We start from the raw sequence: 17,172 nt of genomic DNA, 5'->3' as shown, positions 1-17,172 counted from the left end.
ACAGAAGACGAAAGCATTGGTATAATTAATAAGACAGGTAATTATTTTTAATAACAGTTTTGGTATTAGATAGATATACGAGTACCTCATCATCATCATTATTAGCCGATGGACGTCCGCTGCAGGACATATTGTAGGGACTTCCATGACGATCCTGAGCTGCCTGCATCCAGCGAATCCCTGCACCTGGTTGGAAGGTCGACCAACACTGCGCTTACTATTACATAAATTCAGACTTTATTTTACCTTTGTCATATTATTATACAGATGGTATGCGTTATATTGTATTTTTACCTTGTAGGGTTGGTCAGTGTGTACCTGGGTAATACGAACACACACGGTACGCACAGTAAGGGTTACGTGCCGTCTAGCAATCCTGAGGGGTGAGGGCTAGACCATAGGTACTCATATCTAGGGAGTTACTGTACTGTGCCCCCATGGTGCTAAAGTTATCACGCGGCTCATCAAAGAAGAACAGACACTAGGATCGACAAAGACAACAACCAGCTTATCAAGATACAAGTATTATGTGGTAATTTAATAAATTATGGAAATTATAGTTAGATGATTTGAACTCGTTAATATATTTTTCAAATTTATACCTACCTAATCGATCTAAAGCATCTCCAGTTAAACTAGGACCTCAGGTTAGTCAGGTTAGTCAGCTATTCGTGAAGATCTCCTAAAAGCCTAACGCATTACTTAGGCCTGACATGCCACCTGCGACATTATCTCGTGTAGACAAATCGACTAATAACGCCGATCCAGAAATATCGCTGATATCGCTCTCTTTTTCATTGGGTTGTGAGGAAAAGAGCTCAATATAAACTCCAGCAACTAACAGCATATTGCGGTGTGGAGTTTATATCGACTCTTTTGGGAGCACTTCGTGCTAGTTGTAAACTATTTTAATTTCCTTTGTGTGATGTGTATTATGAATAAACTTTTCTTTCTTTCTATATTTCCGGTTTGGCCGGTTCGGTCGATTTTGGCATGGATAAAACCCACGCCCGGATGACGTAGGTAAGTCGGGGAGCTCGTCTTCGCCTGTGAACCTAAGAAGCGTATGTTGTCGTCACGATCTTAATGGAAATTTTTAGACCGTATTTTACTACAATCAGCGTTGGAGTCAGGGTTATAGTTGCAAGACTCAACTATTAGGTATTTATTTAGGTTAGGTGGCGGCTCTTTTTTTTCCAAATAGGCTGACGTTTGACCATGATCTAACATGATGGTAAATGTAGATACAGTCTAAGATGGGACATGCTTGCCTAGAAGGAAGGATATATTCACTTGTTTTGAAGATACCCAAGTTATAAGGTTCAGGAAACACAGACTTGGGAAGGTATTACAAACCCTAACCCTAACCTTATGGTGCGATGTATGTTTCTATAAATAGTTTTTCGGGAGCTGCTCATACGGTGTTTTAGCGTGCCCACCCTAGGATTATGGGTTACCGATATGGAATTTGTTGGCGACGCAATTGCCATTATTGTTGGTTAATCTGTGCCTTATAATAAAGAGGTAAAACGGAGCGTATATGGTGACAGCCTACGTCATACTTTGACAACCTTTTTGAATTGGAAACCGACTCTTCCTCCAACCGAGAAACGGTCACCACGCACGTCTCCAAGAAATAAGCCGTTTTTTAGAAAAGCTGTGTTTTATTGAGCCCTGGCCCCTACAAAGTAGTCATTTTTCTTGAATAATATTTGCGTCGCCAACAGAATTCTATAATGATAATAGACTTGATGTCTTGAGATAATGTAGGAAAATCTAAATCTCTGTAAGCTGTTGTTGTGTACAAACCACGGGCAGCCCATGCGCATGAATCTGCTTTGGAGGTCGTGATTGTACCAATGTACTAAGTACCTAATAAATAAGCGGGTAGATTGATAATATTGATGGCAATTAAGGTTTGAATGGAGAATTCCAGTCGCGTCAGATAAAGCGCACGTGTGCCGACATCCCGAGATAGCCTGTGTCAATAATAAAGTAAACTGTCATCTCGGATATAAATAGCCGCGTCTCGTGCTTTATTGATAAGGGGTTATCGCGCGGGAAGATTCCATGGCAAACAAGATGCAGCGTAGCTTGGTGACGACCTTACGATAACGGATGGAGGAATATTTCGATCTCTGCTTAAGTAGGTAAGTATTTTGAAAGTGAAATCAAAGCTACTGACTACAGCCTTTCATGATGAGTACTGTTTACCAACAAAGAAATTAGTAATGAAGGTAAAAAATGCATGTAATTTCATAACTTATTTATTTTAAATTATGTATGGTTTGTTTATAAAATGTTATACAAAATATGTTAATCATATCTAATTGTTATAAGCTTATTAAACAAACTTATTTTCATTAATTTATGAACTTATTAATTACAATTATTATTAGGTGTGAAATGAATAGTGATTTATGCCCTCATTTTTTATTTCTTTGTTGGTAAACAGTACTCACCAAGAAAGGCTGTGGTATAGATTTCACTTTTTGGTGCAGTTGGTAGCGCTGTTCTCACCAGAGAGGACCTGGGTTCGATTAAACCTTGGCTGAGTTTGTTGTGGGCTCTGTTCGGACTAAGGCGCTTTGGAACCCTCGTAACTTTAAGTTTTCGACTTTACTTACCACCACTAAATCATGACATGCCTTGACGTTTTAAAAGTGTTTGTAAACTAAACTAAGCATAATAGGCTAGTTGACACTTTTTTTAAATGGTCTTAAATAGTTCATAATCGTTCTGTAGACTATTTAGATAGGCCGCGTGCTAGATAGATCGAAACAGAGTCAATACTCTCCATAAAGACCCCACTCAGGACTCCCTTAGAACCCTGGACCTCATAATACGCAAGTAGGTAGTTATAGGTACCTACTTACCTACGTAGGTACGTAGATTTTACGAGGTTGTTCATTCACCTATGTAGGTTTCTATTATTAGGAATAAGTAAGTACCTACATGTTCAAAAATAACATGGACACAAACGCTACTAATACAAATGATCAACAGTACAAAAATTTCTAACATTGACAATACAATTAGCATATCTTATTTTAGACATGTTAATATTAGTAAGTACAGGTACCTAGCTACTTACAGTGGGGTTACCAACACTAAGTACCTAGTATATAATTAGATAGCCTTATACCACAGAAAAGATATTACAACCAGTAGTTGGACTTCATACTAGAGGTCGAAACGCGAGCTATACCTACGCTCCTTGAACATGGGGTGATCGTAGGGTGAAGACAGTCGCGACCAAGGAACATATTTACTCAGGAGAAGAATACCAACCTCATACAAAAAAAGTGGCACTAAAATTACCGCCATCTGTGGAATGCCCCCATTGAAACAATTTGCCAACGCGGGAAATTCAAAGCTAATATATTGTTTTTAAATTTTCACTGTTCAGCTTTTGTAGACGGAATAGCTTTAAAATAAATATTTTTAAAAACCATTTCGATTAATTAATTAATTTAAACAGATATTTATAAACTCTGTCGATTAATTAATTAATTTAAACAGATTTTTAAAAATATTTATTTTAAAACCACTCCGTCCCCAAAAGCTGAACTGTGAAAATATTAAAAACAATATAATAGCACAATATTTTAGTAACAAGTAATTGTATATAATAAATTAAACAATAGAAAGAATAACAGTTTCAAGTTGAAATGTCTTTATTATCAAATAAAAAATCTTATGCACTTAAACAATAACTAAGTAAACATCAGCACCTAAAATGTAATCTAAATATATTCATTTTGCTTCTAAAACTAAATTTTATCTTTAAAGTAAAATGAAAACCAAAATAAAGATATATCTATGCATCAATTGGGTGACTTCACTGATATATTTGGGAAAATCAAGTCAATTATAACTTAACCAATTCATACATAAAAATATAGATTGTCGGGATATTTGTACATATGATAAACTATGCAAACGTCACGCAGTTTCACTAGCGTAGTTCTCGTTCCCGTGGGAATACAGAGATAACAATTATGGCCTAATCCATGATTATAATGCTGTAAGAATTTTTTAAATCAGCAAAGTAGTTTCAGAGCCTATTCAATGCAAACAAACTCTTCCTCTTTCTAATTAGTATAAATTTCATAAACAATAAAATTATTAGAATTTGGCTAATGAAAGTAGAAACTGAAATCACCCGCCAAATTTTAAAAAATCGGAGTAAATTCTCAAAATTATAGTGCAAATATTTGAATAACTGAGTTTAACACTTATAGTATAGGTAATAATGTATTCACAAATAAAAACTAATTTAAGTAAATTATGAAAACGCATGTTTTTTTACTTTGTTTATATGATTTTTAAATTTGGCGGGCAATTTCAGTCTCTACTTTCACTAGCCGAACTTTACAACCTAATGCGATAAAAAATCATAATATTACTTTTAGGCGAATCAATAGAGCATTTACCCTCTACTTCCTCAGAAACAGCTCTGATTTTGATGATTTTTTTTGTTCAGTTTGTTTCTTCATATTATTTGAAATCAGAAACCTTTTGGAGTGAGGATGGAACGATTTATACTATTTAACAATAGTATAAATCGTCATACATTATGCTATTTATATAATAAATTATTAAAAAAACAAACACTACCGACTTCAAAAACACAAAGTTATGCAGTAAACTAATAAGCTGAAGAAAACATTATAATATTTTCTATCTACTGATTACTGAAGCCGGTGCCAATTGTACAATTAATGGGTAGGCAATCAATCGTACCGTTTTTTTCCACCTTAAGGATTCGAATTGTTTTCCGAAATTTATATGGGACCTACTTCGAAATAAACCCTTTACAAAAAGTAAAGAATTTTCAAAATCGGTCCACTCAGTAAAAAGTTACGCATAGTTACATTACAATAAATGGGAAAACAATTAATCATCTTCTATTTTCCTACTATTAGGTTTGAAATTGTTTTCCAACATTTTATGAGACTTTTAGGAATATACCCTTTCTATCAAAAAAAGAATAATCAAAATCGAACCACCCAATAAAAAGTTATGCTTGGTTTTATATTAAAATTAATGAGAAAACAATCAATCGCACATTTAGGATTGGAATTGTTTTTTAAAATTTATATGGGAGCTTTACAATCAAAATACCTTTACAATCTATAAAGAATTTACGAAATCGGACCACTTCGTAATAAGTTACGCATATTTTTACAATACAATTAATGGGAATAATTAAAATTTATAATGATTTGGGACCATTGTCGGAATATACCCTTTCTATTTAAAACAAAGTTATTCAAATCGGAATTCCAAGACATGCTTGGTTTTAAACTAAAACAATCAAGAATGATCAATCAAAAGAATTATCAAAATCGGACTACTCATGTTAACAGTTATGCTTGGTTTTACATTACAAAAACAGGGGATGATTGATTGTTTAACCATTAATTTTAGTATACAACCAAGTATAACTTTTTATTGAGTGGTCCGATTTTGATAATACTTTTTTATTATAAAGGGTTCATTCCGAAGATAGTCTTTTAAAGATATGAAAAAGCAATTTGAACCCTATAGCTAGGAAAACATTAGATAACTAATTGTCGGCCCATTAATTGGACCATTGGCACCGCCTTCAAAGTGATCAATAGATAGAAAATATTATAATATTTTCTTTCGTTTATTAGTTTTCTGTATAAGTTTGTATTTTTGAAGTCGGTTGTATTTAAAAAAAAATATGTATAAATAGCATAGATATTTTTTAACAATTTAAATAATTTCGTCCACCAAAACATTTCTGATTTTAAATAACATAAAAACTAATTAAAATTTTCTTTTTTTAAATAGACTTAAAAAAAAAATCATCAAAGTCGGAGCTGTTTCTGAGGACTTCCAGCATATGCTTGTTTTATTTATTATTTGATTCCATTATTTCTTTCATAAAAATGTGACATTTTTCATTATGAGAAGTACAGACATAAAGAGACGAATTTTAGTATTCCAAAGAATCATGGTGCAGGTGCCTGGTCCATTGATTATATTTGTTACATCAATTGTTGTGACCTGTAATAGAAAATTTCATTTAACATGACTTTTTAAAATGCACTGAAAATAAATATTTACATAATTATATATAATAAGAATTCCTATTCTCTTCAGGGACATCAAACAAATTTTTAGTCTATTTTCTGCTCCATTTACAAAAAATCATTTTAGGAAGCTCAGCTGTAACCTTGAAAAGTATAGAAATATGGATATTTTGTTACATTATTTACAAGCGGACGCCCGCTACTTCGTCTATGTGGAATTCAGTTTTTCACAAACTTGCACACAAACTTAAAGAGAAATTATAATGTGTTTATTTCAGTTTTTAAAAACAAAACTGTAAGTGTATCTAGGAAACATGTAGTTCATTGTTATTAAGCAGGTCAAAACTACCTTGTTGGTTCAGTAGCTAGTCCATGTGTTTTGGATCACGAGATCCTGGTTCTGTCTTTAAGAGATATTGAGTTTTTGCTTCTGCTAACAAATTCTTAGTTTGGAGTTGGGAAGTTGGTGGTGTCACACCCCCGTGCCTCAGAGAGCATGTTAAGCCGTCGAACCCGGTCATTATCATTAACATTTCTGATAGTGATCATTAATTAACCTAATAATATCAACCTAAGCCGAATGAATAAAGCAAGTTACCTTGTGCTATTTTGCAAAAATGCCAGCAGCAACGTGGCTGCAGTAGTGTGGCTCGGGACGGGTACAGCTAGATCTTCATCTTTTATTTCTATCTCATGATATTTAACAATATATCTTCATTTTACAGCACCTGCAAAAATAAATCAGAAGTTATACATTTTACATAACTATTATTGCATGCACTGCACCTGCAAAAATAAATAAGAAGTATACATTTATGGGGTGTAAGGGGGAGGCTAGTACCAGTCCGCCTCTCCAACTGCCAACATCACCTGCACGTGGTGCACCCTGCAGATTGACCGACGAGGCTCTGGCGACCGACTAATGGCGGTTTAACCATTCTGATTCAGCTAGACATCACAAGTACCACAGACCGGTGTCAGGCAGCAGCGATACCGGTGTGAGAAGTCTAGGCCTGCGAATGACCAACCCGCATGCCCAGCGTGGTCATTTATGGACATTACCTTGCAATGTATAGTACAACACAACAAGATCCATGCAAGAGGCCTATGTCCAGCAGTGGACGTCTATCGGCTGATAAGGTATACATTTTACATAATTATTATTGTTATCAGTTAAGAGGATAATCCCAGAGGATGTTGCTATTTCGTGATCTAAACCAGACATTTTCCTTTAGCATAGTACTTGTAGTGCTTACTGTCCCGTGGGAGACTAACATTCCAAAGGACCACAGTATAAAACTGAATAAATGTTATGACCTAACAAATGAACTAACTAAAATGGCTATATGGTTAGTCTGTACGCCGTAGAGAGGTGCGAGAGGATTACCAGCAAAATCTCTCTATAATTTGCTTTGAGACCTTGGTCTCTCTAGAAGTGCAGATTTGGGTTACCAAATTTGGCAGACCTTACTACGCAGGGAGAACAACACGAGCAGAGAAGGGGAGTGTTAATCAATTGTCAAGGAATTCTTTAACCTTACGTCCATTGATCACAAGTCCAAGCTCTGCTCAGCGTTTTTCTCTCTGCCACGTGATGGACACCCACATGGTGAATCCATGAGTTGGTAAGATATTCGTCTCAAAAAAATCATGTTGTACACTAAAATAATTTCATTCATTCATTCATAAAATAATTTAGTTGAGTAGGGTGAGGCAAGCAACAATGACCGCGTGAAATACAGTTTTTCACAAATCTCCCTTGATTTTTTCAGGAATAAAAGTTAATTTTAGTGAAATTTATCAATAGTTTTTTCAAGTGATTATAATTATATACACAATACTAAAATGCAAACAAGGTCTTTTAAATTTTTCGTCTGTCTGTGTTTCTGTTTCTCTGGGATAATCTTTGGAACGGCTGAACCGATTTTAATTGGACTTTCATTGGAAGATAGAGGAAGTTATTGAGCAATATTTAGGCTACTTTTTATCCCAGAAACATGGTTCCCGCTGGATGTTCAAAAACTGAACATCACACGGTTGAAATCGCGGGCGTCCGCTAGTATTATAATATTGGTTAGCCAATGTGGTTTTGGATAACGAGGTCGTGGCTTCGAATCCTGGGTCAGGCTATCAGATACTGAGTTTTTCTTTCTTCCAAGAAATTTACAGTTCTCAGCCTGGAGTTGGTAAGTTGTTTGTATTACACTCCCGCGCCTCGTCCAGGTCATTATCATTAACATCTGATAGTGATCCACAATGAATTTCACTTTATCTCCCTTAGCTTACCAACCTTTATTGTAGCAGTGTGGTGGGTCTAAGCTCCCTAACCCCTTTTCTATAAGGTCTGGCTCTGTAGTGTCGTTAAAATAGGTTGATAATAACGATGAAGCAGGTTACCTTGTGCTATTTTGCAAACATGCCAGCAGCAACTGTGTGGCTCAGCACTGACTGGCACAGCTAGACCTTCATCTTCTATTTTGCTACACCTGAAAAATTCAACATAAAGAATAAATTTTATGTATTTTCACCAGTTAAAAACAAATGAAAACTAAAATAATTTTATTAAGTGAATAATATGAAGAATAGATTATGAAAAAAAACATAAGACTCGAATTGAGAACCTCCTTCTTTTTTTGAAGTAGGTTAAAAATGTGAAAAAAATTCAGTTGGTTGGAGTTGGGAAGCCTTTAATCCCGATTATTATCATTAGCATCAGATAGTGGTTATTAATTAATTGAACATTATCACCCTAAGCCCTCCAACAGCATTGGAGCAGTGTGGTGGGTCTCAGCTCCATAATCACTTTTCTATAAGGCCTGGCCCTGTAATGCTGTTAAAATAGGTTGATAATAACGATGAAGCAGGTTACCTTCTGCTATTTTGCAAACATGCCAGCAGCAACTGTACTGTGTGGCTCAGCACTGACTGGCACAGCTAGACCTTCATCTTCTATTTTGCTACACCTGAAAAATTAAACATAAAGAATAAATTTACTGTATTTTCACCAGTTAAAAAACAAATGAAAACTAAAATAAAAACATAGAAGTCGGTTAAAAATAATTCAGTTAAATTCTCATCTTGGAGTTTGGAAGCCTTCAATCCCGATTATTATCATTAGCATCAGATAGTGGTTATTAATTAATTGAACATTATCACCCTAAGCCCACCAACAGCATTGGAGCAGTGTGGTGGGTCTCAGCTCCATAATCACTTTTCTATAAGGCCTGGCCCTGTAATGCTGTTAAAATAGGTTGATAATAACGACGAAGTAGGTTACCTTGTGATATTTTGCAAACATTCCAGCAGCAACTGTGTGGCTCAGCACTGACTGGCACAGCTAGACCTTCATCTTCTATTTTGCTACACCTGAAAATTTAAACATAAAGAATAAATTTTATGTATTTTCACCAGTTAAAAAACAAATAAAAACTAAAAGAATTTTATTAAGTGAAAAATGTGAAGAATAGATTATGAAAAAAAAACATAGACTCGAATTGAGAACCTCCTTCTTTTTTTAAAATCGGTTAAAAATGTAAAAAAAAATTCAGTCAAATTCTCATCTTGGAATTGGGAAGCCGATAGCAAAATTTCACATATTTTCACCAGGTTAAAAACAAACAAAAACTAAAAGAATTTTATTAAGTGAAAAATGTGAAGAATAGATTATGAAAAATGTAAAAAAAATCAGTTAAATTCTCATCCTGAAGTTGGGAAACCTTTAATCCCGATTATTAACATTAGCATCAGATAGTGGTAATTAATTAATTGAACATTATCACCCTAAGCCCACCAACAGCATTGGAGCAGTGTGGTGGGTCTCAGCTCCATACCTCCTCTACTATATGGAGACAATGATAAATGATGGATGTGTAGGATTAAAATAGCTTCTATGAAACATAACCTATTTTAACATACCTATTGCCTGGTTTCCATCTGTTAATGCTATATTTGCTAAGCATTGTGTGTTAATATTATTTTATTCTATTGTCTTCTTTTAAATTATCTTCTTGAAATTTCTTAGTCTGGCTTGCAAGTAATGCTAAATTTTGAACTCATTTTTTGTGAGTTTGTTGGTACTGAACTTCTGCGAACATTGTTTATTTTTGAAAGCTTTGATTGCTTTTTGAGACATTGTGTAAATATTTTTTATATTAAAAACCGTCGTCATGCGGGTAAAATTCATGTGAAGAAGCAGGATTGCTGAAAGCATTAGGTATATATTTTAATTTGAATACATAATAAACTCTTTTTATTTATCTCTCTCTCTCTAACTGCTTTATTGGTTCAGTGTAACTATCATGAAATTCTGAGTTTGAGTCCTGGGTTGGTCTATGAAATATTGAGCATTTCCTTCTTTCAAGAAACTCACAATAAAAATCTATACTGATATGTATTCAACCCATTTTTAAATTAAATGTCTTAAATGGTGAAGCATAACATTGTGAAGAAACCTGCATAACTGAGAATTTTCTTAATTGTCTAGGTGTGTGAAGTCTGCCAATCCGCATTGGGCCAGCATGGAGGACTAAGGCCTAACCCCTCTCGTCCTGAGAAGTGACTCGTGCTCAACAATGAGCCGTAAATGGGTTGTTAATCTATACTAATATTATAAAGAGGTAAAGTTTGTAAGTTAGTCACATTTTTTAAATGGGGTAATTTTCGGAACTACTGGTCCGATTTAAAAAATTCTTTCACCAGTAGAATGCTACATTATCGGGGAGTGCTATAGGCTATATTTTATATTAGCATGATATATATTCGCCGAGTTAACACAGTTTTTGTCATACAGGTCGGACCGAAAATCCTCTTAAGCAGACTTATTCGCATGCGCTGCCTTAACCATTGTGTAAAATTGAAATTAATGTATGGAGGCTTTATGTATCTTTAAAAGTTCTACAAAAAAAGTCCGCGACACCATATATCTATCTTCTATATATTAGCAGATATAGTACCTTTTGTGTTTTTAAAATTATAAATTTTATATACTTAGGTTTGCGTCATTATTTATGCTACTTAACTTAAATCCTTATCAAAATAAATTATTTAATAATCACAAGGATATTATGGAGATAAGATTTGCCCTTTATAGTATGTTAATTAGTTTTGGAGATAATACAAAATTTCTCAAAGACGCAGAAAGTCCGCTACATGACGCCCCGCGCTTTCCATTACGTAGTTCCCGCTCCTGTGTGAATATGGGAATCAAACATAGCCTATGACACTCGCAAATAACGTAGCTTTCTATTGATAAAACAATCTTTCAAATCGGTCCAGTAGATCCAAAGATTATAATTTTAGCATAGAAGTTTCTACTTTCCTTTGTCATCGCACCACGCTCATATTTTCTATTTTTTGTCTGTCTGTTTGCCTTTTTTTTGACCGGGCATCACGCTGATACTACAGAATGAATTCAAATGATACTTAAGACGATTTGAGACCATAATACGTAGAAGGATAATAGGATACTTTTTGTCGTGAAAACAAAATCAGAATTGGGTGAAGTAGGGGTAGAAAGTTTGTACGGAAAGTCCTTAATTTTTTTAGTTACAAGGTATAAGTTATAAAACTTGCAAAATAGAATGTGAAATAGGAGTTGAAAGTTGACATCGATTTTTACGCGAAGTCGCGAGCGTCCGCTAGTATGTATTATAAAGAGGTAAAGTTGGTGGTGTTCTAGCAGGTAAACTCTGGATCTACTGAACCAATTTTGAAAATTCTTTTACCACTAGAAAGCCACGTTATTTCTGAGTATCATAGGCTATATTTTATCCGCGTATTCTCAAACTGCAGAAAGTTAGTTAATATTAAGTAGTTAGTAAAAGCTCAACTGAATGAGGAATGTTCATAAATAAATTATATATACTTAATATTCTTTATAAACTCCAAGCCCAGCAACCGATACTGATAAATGAAGGATTAGTAGGATTAAGTAGCATCTACAGGGTGCTCAGGAGTATTTCCCATAACTCTAGGGTAGCTCCAAGTTCTAAAAGGAAAATTAATTTAAAATGTCTAAGGAACATGTGTATTAAAAAACTTTAATAAAAACAAGTCAACCGACTTCAAAAACATACTTACTAAACTAAAAAACGAAAAATAACATTATACTAAGTTCTATATATCATATTATGTTCTAACTGATGATCAGTTTGAAGGTGGTGCTAGCCCAATGATGTATTAATTCAAGCCATGTAAGAATATCATAAATATTTAGGTTTTTCAGACAGTGTTCTTTCATGTAGTTCTTTCAGTAACAGCTTAAATTAAAACAACACCGGTTTAGCACAGCCTTCAAACTGATCATCAGTTAGAACATAATATGATATGAACTTAGTATAATATTATTTTTCGTTTTTTAGTTTAGCCAGTATGTTTTATGTTTTTGAAGTTGGTTGAATTTCTTTAATTAAAATTTTTTATTTTTCCATTTTTAGTGAAATCATCCTAGATATTGATCTAGCGCCAAAGGTATGTTGCTATGAGTCGTGATAAAACATTGTATTTGATTGCCTCTGACTTAGAATCAAACTAATTACTACTGTGAACCATCGAGAAGTTCCCTTAACCGTCCTTAGTCTTCATTACCAGACCCCTCATACAGTCACAACCCATCTAGTTGGAAAGTTCTCATCAATACTAATTTATCAACACATGGTAGCTACTGTGAACCGTTGAGGAGTTCTCTTAACTGTCCTTCGTCTTCATCACCAGACCCCTAATACAGTCACAACCCATCTAGGTGGAAAGTTCTCCTCAATATAAACTAGTAGCTAAGGTAGCTCCTATAAGTGGACTTGTCAACACCTTAAATTTATGAGAAATAGTCCCGAGCACCCTGTATAAAATGTAACTTAACTATGCCTAGTTTGTTTCAGCTGATGCTATATTTATGAACAGCACCAATACATATAAATAAAATTTAAGTTTATGTCTGTGATTTCAAAATAACTGTGTTTTCTCAAGTGCCTATATACAATACTGACATACAGTCATACTTCTTTAAAATGTTCATCTGTCTGTTTGTTTGAGCTAATCTCTGGAACAGCAGGGTCATTTTAATGGGACTTTTACTGGAAGATAGAGAAGATTATTGATCAACATCTACTTAATATTTTGGCCATTACTTGTTATTTAACATGGGCGTACACCCACAACCACATAGACACTGAAATACATCCATGCTCATCACACTAATATGATGAGTTCAATTGCCACAACTGGCTGTGGCGTGTAGATGCAAAGAGCAATGATGCTATCTACTGCATCACTGGAGAGCTGTTGCTGGTGTTATATCCTTATATCTCAGAGACTATGATATGCTATATATCCCAGTCATTATCATTAACACCTGATAGTGATCCTTTTATAATTTAACTTTATTACCCCAAGCCTATCAACCCACATTGGAGCAGTGTGCATTTTACAGTAGGTGTTTAACTTACCTTCTTATTCTCTCTCTCTCTTGTTCTTACAGGCAAAACATCTCGTCTTTTTTAAAAATGTAGATGACAAACCATTCATAGTTCAATGTAAAATTTATTCTAAAAGTCCAATAGTCTAATCATTGATTATCTGGACATTACTGAAATTAAGAGAGTGAGTAAATTTAATTAAAAATACATAAACATACTACGCATGAAGAGACAGATGAATATCTTAACATTCCGTGCAGGTGCCAGGTCCATTGCCTGGTAGAGAGAAATACTCCGAGCAGAGTCCTGGAGTTGTGACTACAGGATGTAGGGTTAAGGAATTCCTTGACAATTGATTAAACTCCCCTACTTGTGTTTTTCTCACTGCTTAGCCAAATTTGGTAAGATCCTACTAAGAGCAGCTTTGGATACTTATTCTTCTTTCTCTCTTTCTTCTACATAGAAGTTGCTGCAGTCCTAAAGATGCCAAGGTCTTTAAACAAGTTATAGAAAGATTTTGTTGGCAATCCTCTCGCAGCTACTTCTACGGCAGACAGACTAACCACATAGCCATTTTTACTTAGTTCATTTGTTATTATTATTTATTACAAAACCTTGACAAGAACCAGGTGAGAAATATAACTAAAATGTCCGGAGGCAATCTGATGATAGAACAGAAACACAGATGAGGGAATTCCTCAACTGTTCACAGAAGCTACATTGTCAAAAAGAAAAAAAAAATAAAATGTGCAAAGCTTTGGTCTTATAGCTAAAAGCTATTTCTTTCAAACAACCTTCAATGAAAAATGTATCTTATTATTGGCAAAAGCTTTTATAGATCAAGGCAAGAAAAATATTGCCGAAATGGCCTCCGTAGCACAGTGGATTAACTACGCAAAAGTCCTGGGTTCTATCCCCGGCTGGGCCAATTGAAGTTTTCTTTCTGGTCTATGTCTGGCTGGCTAGTTAATACCCTACTGGCAAGTGATTTAGTGTTCCGGTGAGATATTATGTAGAAACAGAAATGTGTGTGGATTTTCATCCTTTGCCTAACTAGTTATCTCGCTTCCATCTTAGATTGCATCATCACTTATCATCTTATTCTATAATTATGTCAAAGAACAGATTTTTGTACAAAGTAAACTAACATACTCTTCATTAGTCTGCCTAGAGCCTAACATAATTATAAAAACTTGTAATTGTAGTTTCAAATTAACAAATTGTTCTGGTTCATCATTACATAATTATAAACTACTTATTATAGATTCAAAAAAAAAAAACTCAAATTTTACTCTACCTGCCTTTAGTACATATACCTGTGGTTTAATATTGAACTGGTAACAGATACTTTCAAATTAGTTCATGGAATTTGCTTTTCTCAGATGTTTATTTTCATTACCATTTCATAATTAACCTTATGTTGCCCCAGATTAAGCTACCTGTGATAACCAAAAGAAAATCTGTTCAGTAAATCCAGAGAAGTAAACATTCAGACAGCTGCAGGTCAGACAGTTATTTGGGGTGCATTGCATCTACAAACATCACCATAATGTGTAAACCCAGCATAGTTGTATAATTGAGCACGAGTTTCATAAGAATTAGTAGGATTTTAATAATTCCCATATCTTGAGAAGACTACTAAGAAACCTAATTAACTAACTAATGTAATCATTATCTGATCAATAGCTATTATTAAAGTATTTTATTATTAGCTAAAACTTAAAGTAGGTACATACCGGAGACTAAATTTGTAGAATCAAATTTCTGTAATCTCTGTAGGGTCTTCTCTGGATCATCGGCAGGCGAAGAACCACACTTAAAGCATTTTCTTTTGTTCTTCTTCATAGTTATAGAGACACTTGAACTAACAAAGTCTTATTTTTAACATAATGAAAAACCACAACACTCAGATGAAACGCAAAAGACTTATAGATCTTCTCAACATCAAGAATGGCGAGGATATTACACAGCAGGTTGCTTAAATCCAATCCATGAAGAGGTCTTCATAAATATTAACAGGCCGTGGCAAACATTTATTTTATTATTCGTGAATTCGTGTTTTATTTGGTGAAATGACGCCATTTTCATTTTATAACATATTTATTTTTTATTAAGTAATTGGGGTTGCCACACTTCGTTTAGAAAATCTTACCCATACGTTACTAAAACAATATTCAACGAGAGTGTCTCTCTATATTTTTGTAGAAGAAAAGTATTTATTCAGTTATTAAAGTCATATTTAAATCTAAAAATGTATTAGATTTATCAAAATATTATGTCAGGCGTGTGCTACTAACGATAATAATATTGCTACAACTACCAGACGGTAGAACCGTATGGATGATGACACCACAGGTCTAGCCCCCGTAGGTATAACCAAACCTTGTTCGAGAGTTGACCGGGCCTGGTCGCGACTGTGCCGCGGTGACGAACGAACGCACGGTGTATTAACAGAGTAAAGTGTATTAATAGTATTAGATTTTTTTAATTATGACCAGTAGGAAATACTGTGCCGTTTTTGGATGCATGAATTCAAAATTATCCCATCCAGAGATAACTTTTTTTAAGTTACCTGGAAACTCTGAAAGGTTAACTTTAAAATAAATTTACTTATTAGTAGGTAGGTACATAATCTTGTATTTTTTAATGGATAAGGTATTTCCTTTTATCTCCAGAATAAAGTAAATATCAGTAGGTATCTGGATTAGTAAATAAAGTGAATAGAGTAAAGGAAAGTGATTGACACGATTGAAATATGTAGCTATACGCGGTTCATGAATCACGATACAGTAGGTACGATAAGCTTGTATTAAAACCTCGACTGCTTGTACAATGTATTGTGTGACTGTGCTCGGATCATTTGTGTTTTGTTACCCGACTGCGGCGAAGCCCAAAGGAGGAGTATGTGTTTGAATGTTAAAACTTGTTGTTGTATGCGGGCGACGGGAGGAAAGGACTGCGCGGGTGTGAAGTCGTACGCGCTGGGCATCGTTACCCCCCTCCCGGACCGCGCCGACCTTCGGGAGTGTTACGAACAAATTTGCCAAGCACACATACTGATAAATGATATGTCATTAGACTCGTCTAGATAGGCCGAGTGTCACTGGGTAACTTAGTTCTTAAAAAATCAAAATGGCGGATTTTATGCACTTTAATGTGCAAGCTCATAAAACTTTTGCTCAGCTTGGCATTGGTGACAAGAATTTTAACCGACTTCCAAAAAGAATCGTATCGTATTTACAGCGATATTTCCGTCATTTGTAAACCGTTTCTTTTTTGTTTGGATGAATATTCTTTCAGGTTAGTCCCATTTTTTTCATGTCAGGATCTGATAATGGCATCCTAGAGAAATCTAGGGGAACTATCGTATCGTAGGGACAATTAGTGCGTTTGTTCATTGTTTCATTATCTATTTTAAATCACTACAATTTCATGAAGGTATTTATCTTTTTTTTTATTTGTTCACGTAGTGTGGAGGTAATACCTAGATGGCATCACCGAAATAAATATGTTTAAGAATACGACCAATCCTTCAAGATCATTGACGTAGTATCAGCCTTAATTAAATCAACCAATCAAAAAACACGCATTTTTATTTATCACTTCCCATTTTACTACAATTTACAAAGTATTTTATTTGTTTATATAAAAAAAGTTTATTTACAATCACAAAACTAAGTGGAAACACAAAGTTA

At 34.4% G+C, this 17,172-nt stretch overlaps 2 long non-coding RNA genes across 6 annotated transcripts in view; one reads left to right on the top strand and one right to left on the bottom strand.

Annotated features, from left to right (window-relative positions):
- Nucleotides 1-1,951: 1,951 nt before the first annotated feature.
- Nucleotides 1,952-17,172, top strand: part of LOC128199147 (uncharacterized) — a 101,857-nt gene continuing 86,636 nt past the window's right edge. The window contains exon 1 of the long non-coding RNA XR_008251826.1: nt 1,952-2,150. This is a non-coding gene — a long non-coding RNA (uncharacterized LOC128199147). The remainder of the gene's footprint in view (nt 2,151-17,172) is intronic.
- LOC128199144 (uncharacterized) lies at nt 5,105-16,355 on the bottom strand. 5 transcript variants are annotated; one of them, XR_008251822.1, is made up of 8 exons: nt 15,214-16,355; nt 14,775-14,916; nt 9,981-13,647; nt 9,343-9,431; nt 8,935-9,028; nt 8,463-8,551; nt 6,664-6,793; nt 5,105-6,039 (listed from the first exon to the last, which is right to left on the bottom strand). It is a non-coding gene; the product is annotated as an uncharacterized LOC128199144 (long non-coding RNA). The 5 variants fall into 5 exon arrangements; XR_008251820.1 differs by lacking the exon at nt 14,775-14,916 and having other exon boundaries at nt 9,981-10,265; nt 13,508-13,647; XR_008251823.1 differs by lacking the exon at nt 14,775-14,916 and having other exon boundaries at nt 9,981-10,149; nt 13,508-13,647.

Source organism: Bicyclus anynana, chromosome 19 (assembly GCF_947172395.1).
Source record: "Bicyclus anynana chromosome 19, ilBicAnyn1.1, whole genome shotgun sequence".
Classification (NCBI taxonomy): domain Eukaryota; kingdom Metazoa; phylum Arthropoda; class Insecta; order Lepidoptera; family Nymphalidae; genus Bicyclus; species Bicyclus anynana.
The sequence above is the reverse complement of the archived record's forward strand: the minus strand, read 5'-3'. Positions and strand labels throughout refer to the sequence as shown.